General features: G+C 40.1%; 1 protein-coding gene across 2 annotated transcripts in view; it reads left to right on the top strand.

The window, feature by feature from the left end:
* Positions 1–19,761, top strand: part of lrfn5a (leucine rich repeat and fibronectin type III domain containing 5a) — a 113,725-nt gene that overhangs the window by 21,385 nt on the left and 72,579 nt on the right. The window lies entirely within an intron of this gene.

The raw sequence follows: 19,761 nt of genomic DNA, 5'->3' as shown, positions 1-19,761 counted from the left end.
CATCTCTGCTGTTCAGAATATGGACCACAAATTTCAGACTGCAGCATCAGTTATGTGGGAACCAGAGCATTTAGTTATCAAGTCCCTCTACTATTGAACCAGGTCACAATCTGGGTTGACAGGTATGCCACATTTTAAAGATCTTGAACAATATGGTTGTTTCATGATTTATATGTCTGATTTTCTTTTTTAAGTTGCTGATTGGATATGATGGTGATTACGTGCCCCAGCATGTAGCGATTTGTTTCATTTGGAGCGCAGGGTGACACAGGAAAGGTCCTGACTGAAGAATGTGACTGCGTTTCTAATTTGTCTCCATACCTGCGGGGAAGCCAGCTACTTGTTATCTGTTTGCAGCTGTTCCATTCAGAAGGACAAGAACCCAGCACAGCACCTGGTTACCTACACACACACACACACACACACACACACACACAGGGCCAGGCTGCCAGATGCTGTCCAGACAAGGTAATTGAGAGGAGGAAAGTATAGACAAAAGGAGAGAGAATGACAAGGGGAAGCGAGACAAAAAAGAGAGCGTGAAAGAGCTTGTTAAGTCACGGGTGGGAGGAGGAGCAGAGACATGTGAATGTGAAGAGGAGAGGGAACAGGAAAGGATAAAGAAGGGATGGAGTGACAGAGGAGAGACGGTAGTCACATGGGATGGGTTGGACGGATGGAGAGATGGATTTCGGAGGAGGAACAGCACAGGAGAGGTCGAATTAAAACTGTAACAGTATGCATAACGCTACATCACTGAGGAGGAGGAGCAGAAGGAGGATGAGGAGAGGACAAATAGGGAGAGGGAGGAGAGGAGAGAGAGGTGGGGACTGTAGGAAAGAGAACAAATGAAGAGAAGACAAATGACTATGAGAGGCAAGAAGTAAGATACAGGAACACAAAATGTCTATTGGCAGAACACTGCAAGATAAATTTGTTAAATTTACCTGAGCACAAAAAATATGATTTGCACTTAAAAGAATACTTTGACATTTTGGGAAACACGCTCATTTGCTTTTTTTGCCAAGAGTTAGATAAAAAGATTGATACCACTGTCACGTCTCTACCCTCAGTTTTTAGCTAGCAACCAGTAGGTGATTTAGCCTGACATGAAATTGCCGCTTTGTTTTGACTCATTCATTCACCTGGATATTGAGTTCATGTTAGCTGGCTCGTGTTGGGAAGCTATTTTTGTTACATTTTGCTCTAAGCACTCAGTCGCGAGTGATGCACCTGTTCAGCCGACATCATTTTTAGTTGACAAAGAAGCCACATTAGCGATTCCTTTGAATTACAGAGTTGATATTTCTGTACGTGGACTTGTATAGCTGCACCGTCATCCACCCTTGTCGCCATTTGTCTGTCACTATTTCTCATAAATGTACCCAGATAGCTAGCTAGTTATGTGGGAAAATATGGTCCACATCCTTAACCCTGCTTACTAAGCACCGATTGGTCATTCAGGCGATTCAGTGGTCTGGAACCAGGCTAGAGGCATTTAGTGTAGCGCAGCATAAATAGTTACAGTACGCAACGCCTCATAAGATCCAAACATCTCGTTTAAAAAGAGTAAACCTTAGAGCTTCCAGGCTATAGGATAAGCTAAGCTAATCACCTCTTGGCCTTAGTTACGTTGTACTGTAGGCGAGAGATTGATTTCCATCCTCTCATCAAACTGTCAGCAAGAAAGCACCCCTCAAGAGAGTTTACTTTACCGTTACAATTTGTTCTGTTGGTGGACCACATTGATTGTCAGAAATGTTTTTTTACTTTGGCCGCCAGTAACACACTGTTTGATTGCTGCATTTGTCTTTGCCAACCCCCCATGTCTTCTCCCTCATTCTCTGTCGTTACTCCCCATTTCTGTCTTAATCCATTTCCTCACTCTCGTTTTGTTTTCCCTCAACCATCAACTGTGTGTTCTATGAAAATCTCTCTCATTTTCTCTCTCTCATCTCCTTTACTCTTGGATCTTCAATACTCAGAACTACATTGTTATATTTGTCTCAATTACAAAGACCTTAAGCACGCACACATGCGCGCGCACGCACGCATATACACACGCTCACACGCACATACACACACAGACGTACATTAGCCTGACCGTTTAAATGCTGTTTGTACAGCTAACTTCAGTTCACAGTGGGCAAGCTGGGAGCGGCTTCACAGCCAATTCTCCAAATACCCCTACTGTGTGTATGTGTGTGTGTGTGTGTATGTGTGTATGTGACTGCTGGAATACTACAGTAGGTTAACTTTGCCAGCAAAGCCTCTTCATTTGGTTTATAACAACACCAACAGAGAATCAGATAGAAAGACAAAGAGAGTGTAATGGCATTGCTGTCATGATGCTTTTCGGTATAGATCTTTTTATTCAGATGGGAGTGAGAGCATCAGAAATACAGGCAGAAAGAGAGTGAGTGATGCCAGTGCAGTGCCTGAGGTCTGACTGTGAAGTAGCTCTGCTTTCATTCGTGCTTTCAACACATACACACACACACACACACACACACACACAAGTGCACAAACATGTAAACACACGCAAGGCAATTTGCATCCTCCCTTGTTAGAATAAATTATTAAATGTGCCCCTGTCTGTTAATGTCATTATGATTTTGGGGGGAAATCTGATAGAAAACAACAAATTGCCTTCTCACAATTCCCATGGTTAAGTCTGATACATTTCTCATTGAGTGCATGCACACACACACACACACCCGCATACACATTCATGCATTTGATAGGTCTCAGTCTTGGCAGTGGGCCATGAATCTGAATTCAGAAACAAACCAGAGGCATAATGGATCCCACATAACAACAGCACACACAGACACATACACGCGCGCACACACACACACACACACACACACACACACACACACACACAGGGGGAAACACACAAGTGGTGGAGGCATAATTGAGATGTTTCAACATGAGACAGAGGGAAACAGCACATGGTGGCATATATACAAATCCAGACAAACAAACACATCACACACACACAGACACAAAACAAAGCTATATTAGGCCATTAGTGAAGAGATAGGAACTTAATTTACTTAGGCCTTTAGTGATTATAACCACCGGAAAATAAAATGCACTATTTCTCAGCATGTATTAAACAAATGCAAATGCTTGTAGATTTAGAATATGACTGGTACTTTTTTAGTTTTCAATAGAGCTAATGTCCTTTTCCATCCCTGCACCCTAGTAAAATTTAAATATTAGAACACATGAAGATCAATTTATTGTCGAGAGAAGTAATTCACAGCCTGTGAAAACAGTTGTTTAATGTCTTGTCTTGTAGATTACAAGCCCAAGAGTCTGAAGAATGTGAGCATTAACCAGCGGGAAGATACTTTTTAGTTGCATTATGGGAATAGTTTGATCCATCATTTTGGAGATTACGCTCAATGTCTGCAATATCTGTGAATGGGAACTATGGTTCAGATTATTGTTATGGTAAGTAAGTTTGTTAAGGTTAGGCAAAGGTCACAGTTACTGTCAATACTTGCAGTTTTGTGACAGGAGGCGAGTTCTGGTATCTTGCATGAAAGTCGGACAAACTACGTAACATGCTGGCATCGGATGTACAGTAAATCGTGAAGTACAGATTTCTGAGCCATTGTGCCTATTCTAAGAGAGGTCGGTTTCATTCCATTGGTGATCCAAGAGGCACATTTGCAACCTGATCACTACAGTATACAATCATCAGTAGAGGCCAGATTTCACATGTCAGTTGCTTATGAGCGCCAAGCTGGGTCGTGTATCGACTGAAGTCTGACATGTTTTTCCCGGCCTTTACTTCTCACTGGACTGCAGCTTTTGTCAGTTTATTTGTCATTTGTCCAAGAAAGGTGTTTGCTGAGGACTTTGCTTTTCCAGCAAAGTCGTGCCTCACATTCATTCATAGTTGCGCTCACCTCGTAGATTTCTACTGCTGAGGGCTTCCCAGTTCAACCAGACTTTTATGCTAATCTGCCAATTGAGCAGCATCGGAGCACAGTGTGAACATATTGTGCGCTGGGGCTTCTTAACAGTAGATTTTTGCTACCAATTAACACTTCTGTAACCTGCAGACTGAGGATTTTAAAGTGTATTTGTTACCAAAATAGACCCACATTAGATCCATAAAGTTATTTGGTAAAGCTAGGTATTCAAATGTTGAACTGGCATAAAATGATTTTATAGACCCCCTGAGCCCTCTTAAAGGACCCCTGGGTTGCCACCAGGCCCTTATTTTGAGTCACCACTCCCCACAGATAAGGATGTGAAGACAATGGAAAGAAAGGAGAGCAATAACAGGGTGTGTATGTAGAGTTGCCAGGTGTTAGAGTTACAGGGTCATTACCACCATAATCACCCAGTAATGACACACTGGGAGAGATGGGAACAACCCCCCCCTTTATTTCAGCGTGTCACTCTACCTCTCTTCACCTCTCCATCTGACCTTGCAGAAATCAATCAGTGTGCAGCAGATTCCTCACTGATTGCAAACTGTGTGTAAAATTAGATTAGTCCAAAACACTGTTTGGCAGTCGCGACTGTGAAAGTGTGCGTTCAAGTCCACGTGCGATTAGTCCTGAGGAAAGTGGTTGTGACATGTGGCATGCTTGGTGTGGCAGCGTGACAGCATGTTGCAGGGAAACAGAACAAACACACACGTGCACGCACGCATATGTGCACGCACGCATACGTGCACTGAACAACCTGTCACTGTTGCATTAGAGGCTTTTAGCACTTCTTAACAAAGCAGTCTTCCTTGAGAATGTGAACAGACACGTCACACAAAAACACTCAAACCTGCATAAACACACACACGCTCTGGGGAATAGGAGTGGATCTGCAGTCTAAAAATGTTCTTATCATCAGATCAAAATGGTTTCTGGACTGCATTTGGGACATAACTCTTTCTTTAGAATAGAGAGGCTTTTCATGTTTTTTTAAACTTCATTTGCTGCAGCATAGAGCTTCCCAACTTTATCTAGCCTTCCTCTAACAAGGAGGTTATAGCAGTGTGTTCTTCAGGCCAAACTTGAAGGCTGAAACTCACTATAAAGCTCCTTATAGTCGATGTGAGCTGCAGATTCAGTTGAACAGATTCATGGTTACAGGGCCTTTCACACTGTCACAACATTGCCAGATGCATCGTCTGCAGCTGGTTTGTGTTTGGCCAGCTTGTCACTCAGCTGCATCGGGTGCCGTTTGTTCAAACATGTTCAACTTTTCATAAGACACCGATGAGCACAATAAATGTCACTTTCCGTGAACCGACCAATCACAGCCTGCGTGGGCGGGACATTAAAAGTTTGACGTGCTGCAGCAAACTTTGGAAATTTTGGACTCATTGTAATGCATAAATGGTTGTGATTAATGACGAGTTAGTAGACCTACTTAGCATTAAAAAATTACAGACCCATGTGGAGCATTTGAAAACAACCCACAGAAGTGAAATTGCTATAACTGGAAGTAATATTATGCTAGTGTTAAGCAATAACATATACTATTATTTGAAATTATATTCAAAATAGTAACATTTCATAATGAATATATTAACATTATAATACTACTACTAATAATAATATTAATATATTTTATTTCTATAGCGCTTTTCAGGACACTTTACTGTAAAACCAACACATTTAGTACATTAAAATAAAATACATAAATACAAAATACATAAATTACAGATATGTATAATGTAATATTATTGAAGTTTGAAGGTTAATCTAAAGTGGTTGGTTTTGATAAGTGATCTGAATGTGTGCAGGTCAGTACAGCCACGGATGTTTATGGGTTGGGAATTCCAGAGGGTGGGGGCTGCGATGTTGTAAGTTCGGTGGGTATAACGGGTATACAGCACACTATTAAATGAACGCTATACTAATTAATATTATACTTATGCACTCATTTATACTAATTACACATTGTTTTCACATTATCATTGATACAATGTTTTTAGAACTGTTGTTGTTACTTAAAAGAAAAAACATAAATACACATATCGCTCATTGTTTCAAGGTATATGAGGATGCTCCACAACACAAGACATGCATTTTGCTATAGTACACTCTAAAAGTGGCTGGTGTGTCAAGCTGCAATTACTATGCTGCACAGGGGCTTTCTGCTACACTGATTCTCTGTGGCTGAAGCTCCATTATAATGGTGGAAAGTGGGAAAAGCTGGATGTCACCTGTCTTGAGGTGAGGAGAACCCGATTCATTAAATTTGAAATTTGGAAACAGCAGAATTGTGGTGTGCTACAATGGTTTACCAGCTATTTTGGGTGTTTGCGGAAGTAACACTGGGTAACACTTGATAAGCAAAAGTGTATTGTGTTTCTCCCATTTTGACTGGTATTACGTGTTTTTATCAGGTACTGGTATATTATGTTTTGATCATCTTTTTGTCATATACAGCCCGTCCTCAGGTTGTCTGTGCAAGCAGCTTATGACGACCCATATTGACATTTATTGTTAATTGTAATTACGGCTAGAGCAGTATAGAGATGGTTGGGGTGGATGGATGGCTCAAACAAACACAGGACATTCATCCAGGCGTCCGGGATTTCTGTCCCGTATGAAATCAAAAGTATGTGACTACATATGTACTTATTTTAACCCAAACCAAGTAGTTTTGTTCCCTAAACCTAAGCAAACTGTGACCCTTTCACAATGTTAACCATATGTTTAACGTTACTCCTGTAGCTGTTTTTTGTTGGCAATCAACGTATTCTGTCGTGTAGGTATGAGGATGTGTTGGTCATTTAATAAAGAGGGAAGGTGTTGAAATGTCTAGGCAATTAACAGTTTATGATTTTGCTCCTGCTCATATTTCCATAGTGATTATTTATAGCTTCAGCACAGTTACCTGTTTTGGTCAATGTCAATGCAATCCATCCATCTAGGAAGCTATGATGCAGAAACTCTTTAAGAGTGGAGACTTAAACTGAGATTAATACTAGCTGCTCTGAACGAGTGTGTCAGTGAGCCATTTCAAGATTGTGTGGGTGTGTGTGTAAATATTTCTCTATGTGGGAGAATGCTTGTCAGCTATGAGTGATTGTCTTTTTGCCTGTGTGAAAAAAGAAGAGGGCCAGACTGAGGAACCCAGTGTGTTTGCTTGTGTTCGCTCAGTTATTCAACAAAGAGCTGCCCTCTGTGGCTAAAGCACAGAAACACTGTTTCATGTGCAGACAGTGGTAAGTTATGAATCTGCAGGCTGACTGAAAGGTAGACTGGGCTCTGTTGGTTGTATGGTTCTGAGAAAAGGAGAATATTTATGACATGTAAAGCGCGAATGCCTGTGTGTGTATTTGTACAAGCATATATTTGTATGTTCCCACATAGTTACTGAAGTAATTGTCAAATGATTATTTTTAATATGCAATTATGCTGCAACATTTTCACACCACAAATGAGATTGGACAGTGATTTTGTGTTGGGTTTGATGGTGCACGCGTAGTAGGCTAGTTCACTGAATTTATCCTTCCCATAAACTTTCTGCAGGTGCAAGCAAACTATGTGTGTGTGTGTGTGTGTGTGTGTGTGTGTGTGTGTGTGTGTGTGTGTGTGTGTGTGTGTGTGTGTGTACAGTATATTGGTGTAACCTCTGCATGTGTTTTCAATTTTTTCTACATTTGTAGATCTCATTTATCATCTCTGGGTTGACATTACCAAATATACAGCTCTGATTAATCACCTACACACACAGACGCACATACAAAACAAAACAACAAAACAATAGTTACACAGACACACACATACACACAAACAAAGACACAGTGTGATTCAAGGTTACGGTCCAGTTGTCTTTACCTCTGAGTACATCAGAAGGTGACATTGCTTTGGGGGAGTGTTTGCAGCTTGGGAGGTTTGTGTGTGTTTGTGTATGTGTGTCTATGAGCAGGGTTAAGATGTGGTGTGTGTGTGTGTGTGTGCTGTAAGCCAATGGAAATGCTGTAGGTTAACATAAGCAGCTAGCTATCTAGCTAGTTAAATACACATTACATTCTTCCCTTCAGAGTTTGTGAATTAGATTGTGTCAACGTGACTTGCTGGCAGTTTTGCTCTAGAATACACATTAGTGGCTAAGATAGCCATGTATATTAGATTGTACTCTGCATAGAACAATGGAATTACACAAGACTTTTCTTTCTTTTGATATCGGCATTCTATATTGGCCATCGTGGCCAACCTGCTCCTTAATATTGGCATCGGCCATTGAAAATCTGTCTACCACTGTTTTGAACCAGAAAAGGAATAAGAGAAGGGTGATTTTCTTTTTTAGTGACAAGAATCCTAAAGTGCTTTAGAGAAATAAAACATGGACAAGATGACCTATTTTAAAAAGAAATCATTCTGTCACTTGGCCATGATTTCTGCTCCTTTATAAAGACATAGAGGCGGCTCCCTTTATTGCAGCTACTTTGACAAATCACAGTAAAGTGGATAAGGCAATGATAACAGGACACCAAAATCAGGACATCAAAATCCTAATGATCAGAAAACCTTCTGCTCTGAAGGATGTAGCAATGGCTTAAAACTTCAAATGTTACTGCGAGATAACTCTGCCGAGAATACCGTCCATATTTTACATTTTCATCTCTGAACGCGAGGTTCAGCAGAGGAGAGATGACCAAAAATGTCACACATCAGGAAATAGAGAATTTCAATAAATATTTTAATTAATCGACTCAGCATCATTGGCCTCTCAGTGACCATCTTGTATCAATCTTGTGTCTAGATGTGACTACATGTTTTATATACTTTCCAAAACCTTTTATGGGCCAGTAGCAATTACTTATTACTCTGCTGTTTCAGCGCAAAAGAAAATGTTAACTTTGTACTAGGTCTGACCCTGAATAGTTGAAGATACAAGCCTTATTCGACTGTCAATCTCACAGTCGAAGCTTCACAGTGAAACAAGGATCATGCCATTTTGGCGACATGGGAGTGCTCTTCGTCCAATCAGTTTTCAATAAATTAATACACTACCTATTACAATATACATTTCAACATTCTATGCTGTAAATAAACACGTAAAAAAAAAAGAAAAAGTTCAATAAATGTTTTTTAAAGTGCGTGAATTAATCCAAAATTGTAAACCTAACCCTGGGTCGTCACTGCGCATGTGTAGGCGTAGCGTGTATGTGTGAAGTGGCAGAAGAGGAACACTTGCTGAAGAGAAGGAGACCAGAGACATAGACGGCTTTACCGGTGTTGTGCCGAGTTGTTTGCACCTCGCGGGACTTTTGGATAATTTATCACCATTGATGGACCACACAAAGAATATCATATTGTTTTTAAATAGCCTGCTACTTGAAATAGACCTGCGAGGAACCGTGACGTGCACGCAGTTGTCGGCAGCACGGAATGCACATAAAACTCTGCATAAGACCAGAGAGAGAGAGAGAGTAAAAAAAAGTCAGCACTGATTGTTTTTAGTTAAGCTACGTAAGTTATGTAAGTAATGTTGCATAACTCTGAAGTCATGTAACTATTGTGGTTTTTTCAACCTAAACCATGATGTTTCCCTAAACCTAACCAAGTAGTTTTGGTCACTTAAATATAACCAAATTCACAACGTTAACCACTAGTATTATTATTTTGAAAGCCAGACCGGACGTTGCATATTTATTATTTCTAACTTGATCGCGGAGCCCTAAACCTCCTAAAATTACGCTAAAGGGGTGTTAAAAAGCGACGCCTAGGGGTTTTGACCAAACATCTGTATGTGTTGTTGGGAGGTAGAAGGTGTTGCTCTCAGTTGTGTCATTTGCAGCCACAGCAGGTAGCTGTTTCCAGCTGTAACCTACCTGCCCATCAACAAGCAGACCAAATTACCAGCTAGGTGGTTAAAGAGGCACCAATTTCCTCAGGAGTTGTTGGAGCCTGAAACAGAGCTAATTGCAAACTAAATAAAATTTGGAAGGTGATGATATGACAATCTGGTGCTTTCAGCTTGCTGTGCTGCTTTGGTTCCTAACATATTGCCCAGTATATTCAGGCATAGGCCCCAGCTCCACAATGACCCCAGATAAAAATGAAAGGATAAAGAAAGGGACTGTGGATGAAAATTATAGACAATTTAGCACATATCCAGGAGTTGTGAATGAATGAAGCATGAAGACCGTCTTCCTGGATGAACTTACCCTGAGCTTCACGCATCTCCAGATTTTACAATGAACGTTTCTGTTTTGTTTCTCTTTGATCGCTGCTGTTGGATTTCTTCCAAACTGCATACTCCTGCACACAAAATACTGACTTAAAACACATCATCCCACTTGCTGTCATCCAAAAATATCTGTTTATCATTCATTCTTCTTCCTTTGTCTGACCTATTACAGTGTGCGTGCTGAAATGCTCAAAATTTTTTCTGTGTTTTGGTGTGTTTGCTATATGTTAACTTGAAAGCACACTGCATTTACGTTATTGCCTCAGTAGTGTCTCTAGTCACCCATAGAGATTTCTGAGTAGTCTTCATTGCATATTGGCTGTGGTTAGAACTGGAGTTTATTCACTTTTGCATGTTAGTGCCAGAAACAAAGCCGGTCTCATAGGGTTAGAATAATGAGGTAATTAGATGTACTACCAAATGGGCCACCATCAGCTCGACAGGGAAAGACATTTATTATCACTGTGCAGAAAACAATGAAGAGAAAGGTTAGAGAAGTTTTGTATCACAGAGAAACAAAACAAACCGACACCAGTGACAAAATGTGGAGGCAAATTTAATGTCAGTGAGGCTGACAGGGATTACCGCAGTAAAAGTTACAAGTCAAATGCCTTTTTAAACAGAAGCACAGTCACTGTCGCCCTCGCAAGCCTTCACTGTCTGCCTCGATGACAGAGCGAGACTGAGAGAGCGAGGAAGAGAGCAAGGTGGAGCAAGTGTAATGTCATCCCCGAAAGTGAGAGAGGGAAAGGCTACGACCTGCGTATAGCTCACAGTGCCTGACAAAATGACTGTTAACAATGTAATTACATCACTGTCTGGCAGACAGCCCAGCCCTGCCTAACCTGATATAATACAACCGGCTCAGTCAAAGTAAAGTCTTACAAGAGAAAGACTGAAAAGACACAAGCAGAAATCCCAGCACTGCCTAAAGCAGCACAGAACAAGATGTCTTCCTGTGTCATGGGATCCTAAATAAGTTTTCTATAGTGTATGGCCTGGTTCAGGATAAGAACTAATGCAAAACAGATTATTTTTAGATATATTGTTTCAATTTAAAAAAAAAGCTTGGCTCTAGAAGTGGAAATGATTTTGGTCTCAGTAGTAGATTTTTTAAAATTGTGTTAACCAGTAACCTCTCTGATAATCACAAGTGAAGCACGAGTTATAAGTGATGTATACATATCCTGATTAAAGTAATAAGTGAACATGTAGGCCTAAGTGCTGAATTTAAATGCCTTTTTGTGTTTTCATTCATATAATGCAGAGATATTCACACCATTTCACTTTCAATCATGTTCTTACCACCTGATTGTAGTCACTTACTTGATGCATGATAAGTTGACCTAATCATTGTTGCACTGATATTTTAAGGGAAGACGTTGACTAGTGGTAATTTTAGGATTCACTGTGTGCATACTTGTCTAAATATAAGCATAATAAATGCAGTAGACTTTTTCCTCTTTTAATTACTTGGTCTGATATGACATACTAAAGGACAGTACCCACCCAGCCACAGCCCAGTCACCCTGCTGCCGTCAAGTATCTGCCACCAGACATCAGAGATGCACCATGTTAAATAGCTTTATATATATGACTTGCTATTATCCACCCATCTAGTGTATATAATTCTTGTATGTAATGTTTGCTTTTTGTGGGTAGCATACTGTAAATGGAACTACAACTACACAACCCTGTGCATTAAAATGATAAATTGATCTACCTTTTAGATACATAGTCTTGCTTTAAGGCTGAAGTTAGAAGAACTGATGTTACCTTCATGTGCTCCTATTTTGTTGTTTGTTTTTAATGTAAGCATAGCCACTATATTAACCCACTAGTAAAGTCAGGGCAAAAATGAGCTGTGGGCCCCAGGCGACCGCCTGTTTGTGGTCATTTGATTAAACACATATTTATTTTAGGCACCGTGTGTATTCTGATACAGGGCCCACACGTCAGGTAGACAAAGTAATAATAATTCAGGACCTGAATTGAGGCCTTTAGCAATTGAGTTCATATTGTGCTTTAGTGATACAGTTAATATGTGATGAGGTGTATTTTCTACATTGTCAGATTTAAGATGTGCTTTAGTCTGTACACACTATTGTTTGTTGTGTTATTTCATATTTAGTGAAATTTATAGACAATTACATCTTTTTTTCCATGAGTAGTGCAGCCATCTGTTTAATTTCAGCATGTTCTAAATTACCTTAACGTTTCTTGTGTGTTTGCTCTTAGTTTCACAGAGCTGTTGGAAAACACTGAAAGAAAGCACGTTGATGAAGACAAACAAGTAAACAGCCCTGAACTTTACTTCTATGTCTGACTCATCATTTAATTCTTTTAGTGTCTGAGGCATCTGTTGAGCTATCTGTCACTTGGTGTAGAGCCACACAAGCAGTGGCCAGAATATGCAGAATGTAATGTCTAATGTAAACGTGGACAAATACATAGGCTACATAGTTATGTGAAAAAAAATGTCGGCTGGTATTCATACGGAGGATCACTAACGTCACCGTAACCAGATGGTGTGTGTTTCCATCATGATCTTATGTAACGGACATATAGCATAGGCCTGCATTCTTATGCAATAGTAGGACATGGATTAAAAAGAACTTGTGTCGTATTGAGTTTTATAAAAGGCATGATGGGGCTTAAAGTTGGGTCATAGGGGAGATGAACAAATAGCAGATCGGAGGACTGGTATCAGCTGTTATTTATGCACACAATCAGCATTTAAAGCAGCTTAGTGCTGGAGAATTATCCATCCACCTCAGAGACAAGACAATAGGTAGGAAGCCTCAAATGCTGGTGTCTCACAATTTTCATTCAGCTTTGCGAAGAGCGTGAGATGCATTTGAAAAGCTGTGAAGAAGAATCTCTTCACGATATCCTGTGTCATATTCAAAAGAGCCTCATAAGTTGTTTTTAACAGTGAGCGTGTTAGCGCTTTTTTGGCCACACATGTGTTACATGAATTATATACATGAATTGAAATGATGAACTGCACATGTAGAGGCATGTGCGAATTGGTCTATCAGTGTGTGTCTGGATATATAATGCATAAATAAACATACTATATGTATGTGGATGTAGCTCAGGGGCAGGGCAGCACTAACATTTCCTGTTCAGTAGGTTCAGATCCACCGGAGCCATATTCAAATAAATGTACAGTACCCAGTGAACCTTAGAGGCTTTGGACAAAAAGCCTTCACTTAACTTGCTTGTGTTGTATTCTGTTATAACTCATTTAGTTCAACTCAAAGTCTTCGCAGGGATGCAGTGACTTAGAACTAACTAGCCATATTGTTGTGTTTTCCACCATAGGCTTTCACTTTATGAAGCATAACTAAACATGTGAGTCATATGTGGATGTTAATTAGTTCAGATGCCACCCACTCAGGCTGAACAGGCCACTGATTTCACACTATATAGGACTGGAAACAAATGAGAAATCCCACCGTAAAAGCGGAACCTCCACACACAGCTCCTACAACTCCAGCTTCAGTTTGGAAACCTAAACAAATTGATGCCCTCCTTACACAAAATGTTAACAAGTCTGGGTGTATCGAGGTTGTATTTATTCCCCTCCGAGTATTTTAATATGTATGTGCCTGCTGCTTTATCAGGCGAGATGCAAATGCGTGTGGAAAAGCAGTTAGAAGCACTTTAACGGCTAATGAGACTTGTGAGTATTGATACACATCTCAAATGTTTGGAATGGATTTTGGCCTTATAGTATTTTCTAGTGCTCTGGGTGTGGAAAAACATTTTCTAACTAACGCCCAATAACTCACTGATCTGGTCGGCTACTTGTGAATCACAGAATTGAGCTAAGACAGAAATAATGTCAATATGTGAGAAGTAGACTGCTCAGCTGTTGGACCACATAAGCAATCAAAAGTACATTAAGTATGATTTCTTTTGGGTTTTTCAGTCTTTTAATTATTATTTTGCAAATATAACCTCATCAGGAAGAATATTACGGAATGAATAAATTGTATTTTTGCAAAAACAAATAAGCAACAAAACAAAAATGAACACAGATTTTGGACTGCAAACCAGTACAATGTGCTGTGAGTGAAAGCTGAGCCACATGTGTTTCTCCCTGGGGTTGACCTTTTTATAGCCTATAAGAATAGATAACCAAACAACCACCATGTGCATGTGGGGGTCCACACGGCCACCACATGCACACAAGTTTGGATCAGCGTTTTTAAAGTTATAAACATAGACCAGAGCCCCCCGGATTAGTGAAAATTCTGAGTTTTCCGTTTCAGAGAGCAAGATCAGATAATCCCTTGATCAGTAACTCCGTCAACTGATGCTGTGAACAGGATAAACTGGAAAACCGTCAGTTTCTCTCTGACTCCTCCCCTCTTGCGGAGAATGAGGCGGCTGTCTAACACACTGTTTCATTTCCTCATTCGTTCTGTCGATATCAAAGCACGTATCTAAATGTATTTACATCTTTAAAAACTTTCGGTAAAAAATCCCGGTTAGATAGACTATTAGTTTTTTACCCAAACATGATCTTGAACATGACCGCTTTATGATCAATCTGTCATCGATATAAGGACAGATCTCACCGCACATCGTGGATTTATCCTCAGCACAGAATAAAATCTCTCCGTCTTTAACGCTGCGACTCTGTGGACAGTTGCACTGAAAACACTTACTGTGGGCTACATTACTGTTTACACGAGAGTTCGCCCCGTTCATGCCTGATTTTGGAGTTTCACCGTCATCAATGTAGTCTACCTACAGTATCTGACTGTATTTACTCAGCTGTAGAGCACTGCATGTGTTCCTTACTGACAGTCAAAGACAAACAAATCTATAGAAGCTGGAGAAAACAAGTTGTTTGGTTCGTCCAGTGTAATATTGATGCCCAAAGATTAAGATTCAATATTTGGCTGCAATGCAATTTGTACATTGACACCAGTATGTATAACTTAAGACCATGTACTAGCTACATTACTGTTTGCGTGTGTGTGTGTATGTGTGTGTACTGATTTTTGAGCTTGATCTTTTCATCTCTATCAGTGTTGCTGCACCCACTCTCCATCCTTGAAAATTTCTTGTGCTCTTTGGTCAAAGATGCAAAGAACTTGGCTGGAATACAGACACAGCTTCTGTCCCAGATACACACACACACACACACAGGCCAAAACACACTGCTGCAGAATATATTCTGGCCTATTTCTCAAAATAATGGGAGATGCAGTGTGTTTCTGTGTACTTGTCTGATGTCCTTTGAAGTCCACTGACATTTTGTAGTGAGATACATAATTATGCACACATTCATGCGCACGCCCACACACACACACACACACACACACACACACACACACACACACACACACACACACACACACACACACACACATACATGCATACACCATGTGTGTGTAGGCTGGCCAGTTTCATGGGGTTGCAGATCAAAGGCATTGGTGTCTCTGGTGGACTCTGTGGTCTTCTCCCTCTTTCTTCTCCAACTATTTGTGGGTTTGTTTTTTTTTTTTGAAGGATTGCAGATATAATTTTGGCTAAATCCAGTGTTGATATCAGTAGCTGGGATCACCTAGAGCTGAAAATGACTTAAACAACCTTTATATTAAAGATGGTGTGAAATAGCATGTCAAAATTAGGGCCAATTGGAGAGCTTCTTTGCCCTGAGCCCTTCTTTGCCCCTCTTAGAAATGTCCTCAAATGCTCCTGCTATGTTGTTTCTAACTAATATTTTATTATCTTTATATCCTAGTTCAGACATCAGGATTTAAAATGGTTTTTCGCTGTATCATCACACCACAAAAATTGTCAAATGTTTGACATTCATTAGTCTAATTAGTGTTGACAGAAGGTGACTTCTACAGGTGACTATTACAGGTGAATTTTTCAACTTTTGCAGACCTTATGGCATGTGGCAAAGGAACAGGATGTTACATGGCAGACTCCAGCAGAAATGGATATAAAACATACTGGACTGGTAAAAAGAGAGTGCAGGAGTTTTGTGAGGATCAGCAACAGGGGAATGTAATCCTAATATCCAGCAATATATACAGTATATTTGTTACCTACACATTTTACTGTTGGAGTGCACATTTAGGTCTGACACTAAACTGGTCATCCAGACAGCGGACGCCCCCTGTTGATTTCATTTGCTATCTAACTGATCTAACTGAACCCATACTGTCCAGGCGGCTGGATTTTCACGAGGAATGTCAGCATCATATGTGGTGAGTGATTTATGGATGTTATTGGATGTTGTGTACATTTAATGAACATGACTTTTAATGGTAGGTGGCGTCTTTTCATCCACACCTGCCAGGCAATCAGAATCAAGAATTTTCAGTTGCCACAGTATATATTCAGGTAATCCATAATATGAAAAATTCTAGTGTGTGGAAACCAATCTCCTGTAATGGCAACCTCACCCTAAATTACAGAAGAAACAAACCTGCGTCCGGAATAATTTATGCTATTCCTCTTTTTTTTTTCTCAACCAGAAAATGCTTCTCCCAATATAAAACATAATCTCTCCCCTTCTGTATGCAAACATCTGTAAACTGCCTAAAGAAATGTTCTACGTAACACCAACACGCAGCTGCTTCTTATTCTTGTCTCTCCCTCTTTTTGTGGACAAACCATCTGCTTGGCCGGCCTGTGAAAATTTATTCAGCCTGACATATCACCAAAATGCAGCTCAATGGACTTAACAGTCTGGAACAAATAACAGTTTTATTCTGAGTGGATTACACTTACGCATGCCTGGACCACCTGTTTCATGAAATCAAGAAGGCATAAATCCCCGATGAAATAAATAAGTTCAAATGAAAAAAAAAGAAAAAACTTTATTGCACCGCAAGGGATTAAGCCTGTGTTGACTTAGCGAGTTCTAAACAGCTGTCAGGTTGGCTGTCTGGCATTGCTGTTTCAAAGAAGGGGATGCTCCTGTCAGGATAACCTCTTCACTGTCTGATTTACCAGTTAATTCTCAGGCTACCTGGTAAAAGAAATGTGCTTGTGACCGGGCGAAAATTGCTGGCTGTGGTTGCTGCTCTCATTCATCCATGCTTCAAATGAGTCTGCAGCAATAAAAGACCAGCAATAAGTCACTCTCTGCAAGAGAGGGGCCAGGTTGTTTTGTAGGAAAAGAATCTTACTAAATTTAAGTCCAATTTGAACTGCTTTAGTTTTATTGGGGAAGAGTATGTGAATATAATCACCTAATGAAGATATCTTTGACTCCAAGATTAACCTACCATTTGTAGCAAATTACCAATTCAAGTTCACTAATAAGTCACTTCAGTCTTAAATTTATGTTGGGTTTAATGGACTTATGCAATCAGTAGAAACTCCGACTACATGGAATTGTGTTTGTCTCAGCTTGTAACTGAAATAAGTGATAAATGAAATCCCTTTTCACATCAGCAATTTGGGGCCCTGGGGCTCGTCTCACCAAATTTGCAACATGCAAGTTGCAATTTGCAACACAAGATCTTTTCCTCTGGCTCATTTTGATGCATTTCCCTAATCAGAACAGACGTCATACTTGCGACCTGGGCATGAGCGTGCAAGAGCCCCATAGGACACCCAAGTTTATCTGCAATTTGCAAGCAACAATTATTTGTGTGCTTACACGCAGTGCTCGCAAATCACTTTTGTGAAACAGGCCCCTGGTATGATGTGCTATGTGAAAATATGCTCCACTTCTGTGCGAATGTTGCCGTTTTGCATTGTGCTGGTGCATTAAAAATAAATAAATTCATGTCTTGTGTGAAAAAAAGAGCACCAAATTATAGTCTGGTTTGGGACTGTAGCAACTACCTATGATCATCATTATTGATTATTCTGCTGATTATGTCTTTCAATTAATCGTTAAAATGTAAAAAAAACAAAAAAAAAACTCACCCGTAATCCGCTGATTAGATTAGTTTTCTGTCGATCAGCAATTAATTAATGAACTAAGTGTTTCAGCTGTAGCCTGATGATCGAGGAAATAGGTTTATTAACAAATCTCACACCTTTCGTGTCAGCGCCACACTGCCATCTGACGTGCTGGATCTGTAACTGACAGCAAGACAGCGAGACATCGTTTGCACATTTGATTGGATGTGCATCCTTAGCCCGTCTTTCTGAATATGGAAACGCATGGGTACTATGAAATCAACATATGTTCAAACAATGCGCGGAGATGATTGCGTCTGCTGTGGAAAGACTTTAGGTGTGGCGGGTAATTAAAGCGGAGACCCAGGGATTCGGAGTGTCTTGTTATTCTGCTGAGTGGGAGGTTATTGTTCTAAAACAGTGAATATGTATTGGAGAATGAGTTTTGAGAAGCCGATGTCTCAGCACTTGGCCAAGAAATTGCTGAGTCACTGGTATTGATCAGCAATCTGCCTCCCTCCTACAGATTATTGTGGCCATTCTGTTGCATATTTGAATGTAATGTGCATCTCTGTCAGTCAGCAGATAGTCAGAACACATGAAACATACAAAAATGCTCTCATGGAGTGATTTGACACAGGAGATTGCATTGTTCTATTGCATTAGCATCAAGGTGGTGAATCCGTAAGATGGATCCCACTGATGATGTTTACCTCCAACATGACAAGATTGCTCTTGTCTTTTTCTTAGCAATTAGCCATTAGCTAATAAAGACATTAAAGAACGAGAAATTCGAGCATCAACAGTGATTCAAATAAAATTAGATAAATCATTCACTTGATTAAAATTACCGGAATTACACATAATGACTACATAAGGTTCAATATGCAGTATACAGGCAGTAATGACCTCGAAGATGATATAGGTGATCTTGATCTAGAGAGCTTGTCCAATGGTGATTTGCCAGTTACTTAGCAACAGATGTGGATTATGTTAATAAGATGCTGCCACCAAATATTAAAGGCTGAACTCTGCTCAGATCCATAGTACTCACCAGTAAAACCAGGACCATTCTGGTGCACAACAGCAACTGTAGTACTGAGGGGATACCAAAGTCATGTTCATGCAAAGTGGCGAGCCTCTCTGTGAATCCTAAATCCAACACTTCATTATGATTCAGTGAGACATGCATCTGATTTGTTATTTGTGAAGAAAAAGCTACACATCTTATTGGTGAAGAACATTGTCATCTGCTGTATGAGGCACAAATATCTATCATGTGCTACAACATTGAATGGAAATGAGAAAAACAAGCTGTATGAACCATGCATCCTTGACTTTGTACAAAGCGCCTTACTGACAGGCCCCTTTGTGTCACAAATCCTCCTCTGTGCACAAACATTTACGCATTCAATCCGAGCAAAGTGAATACATCAAAATGTGTTTCTGAGGGGTTTTGACTTTGAAAGCCACACTTCAAATCGAATATTCCAGGTTTACAACCAAAAGGTGTAGCATCGTTTTGTTGTGTTCAGTGCTTTTTTCTGTGAAGGGCTCTAAAACCAGCTAGGTGGCCCTTTGCAGTGTGTCTTTTTTTGCTGTCAATTGCTGCCTCTGTTAGTGTGAAAAGAGCTTAAGTTGAGCTAAGTCGCTAGCAATGGGATTTTAGAAGCCCTGCTTACAACTTTACCGTGT

This window comes from Micropterus dolomieu, linkage group LG11, assembly GCF_021292245.1.
Source record: "Micropterus dolomieu isolate WLL.071019.BEF.003 ecotype Adirondacks linkage group LG11, ASM2129224v1, whole genome shotgun sequence".
Lineage (NCBI taxonomy): Eukaryota > Metazoa > Chordata > Actinopteri > Centrarchiformes > Centrarchidae > Micropterus > Micropterus dolomieu.
Note: the sequence above shows the minus strand (reverse complement) of the source record. Positions and strands in the feature narration are given on the sequence as shown.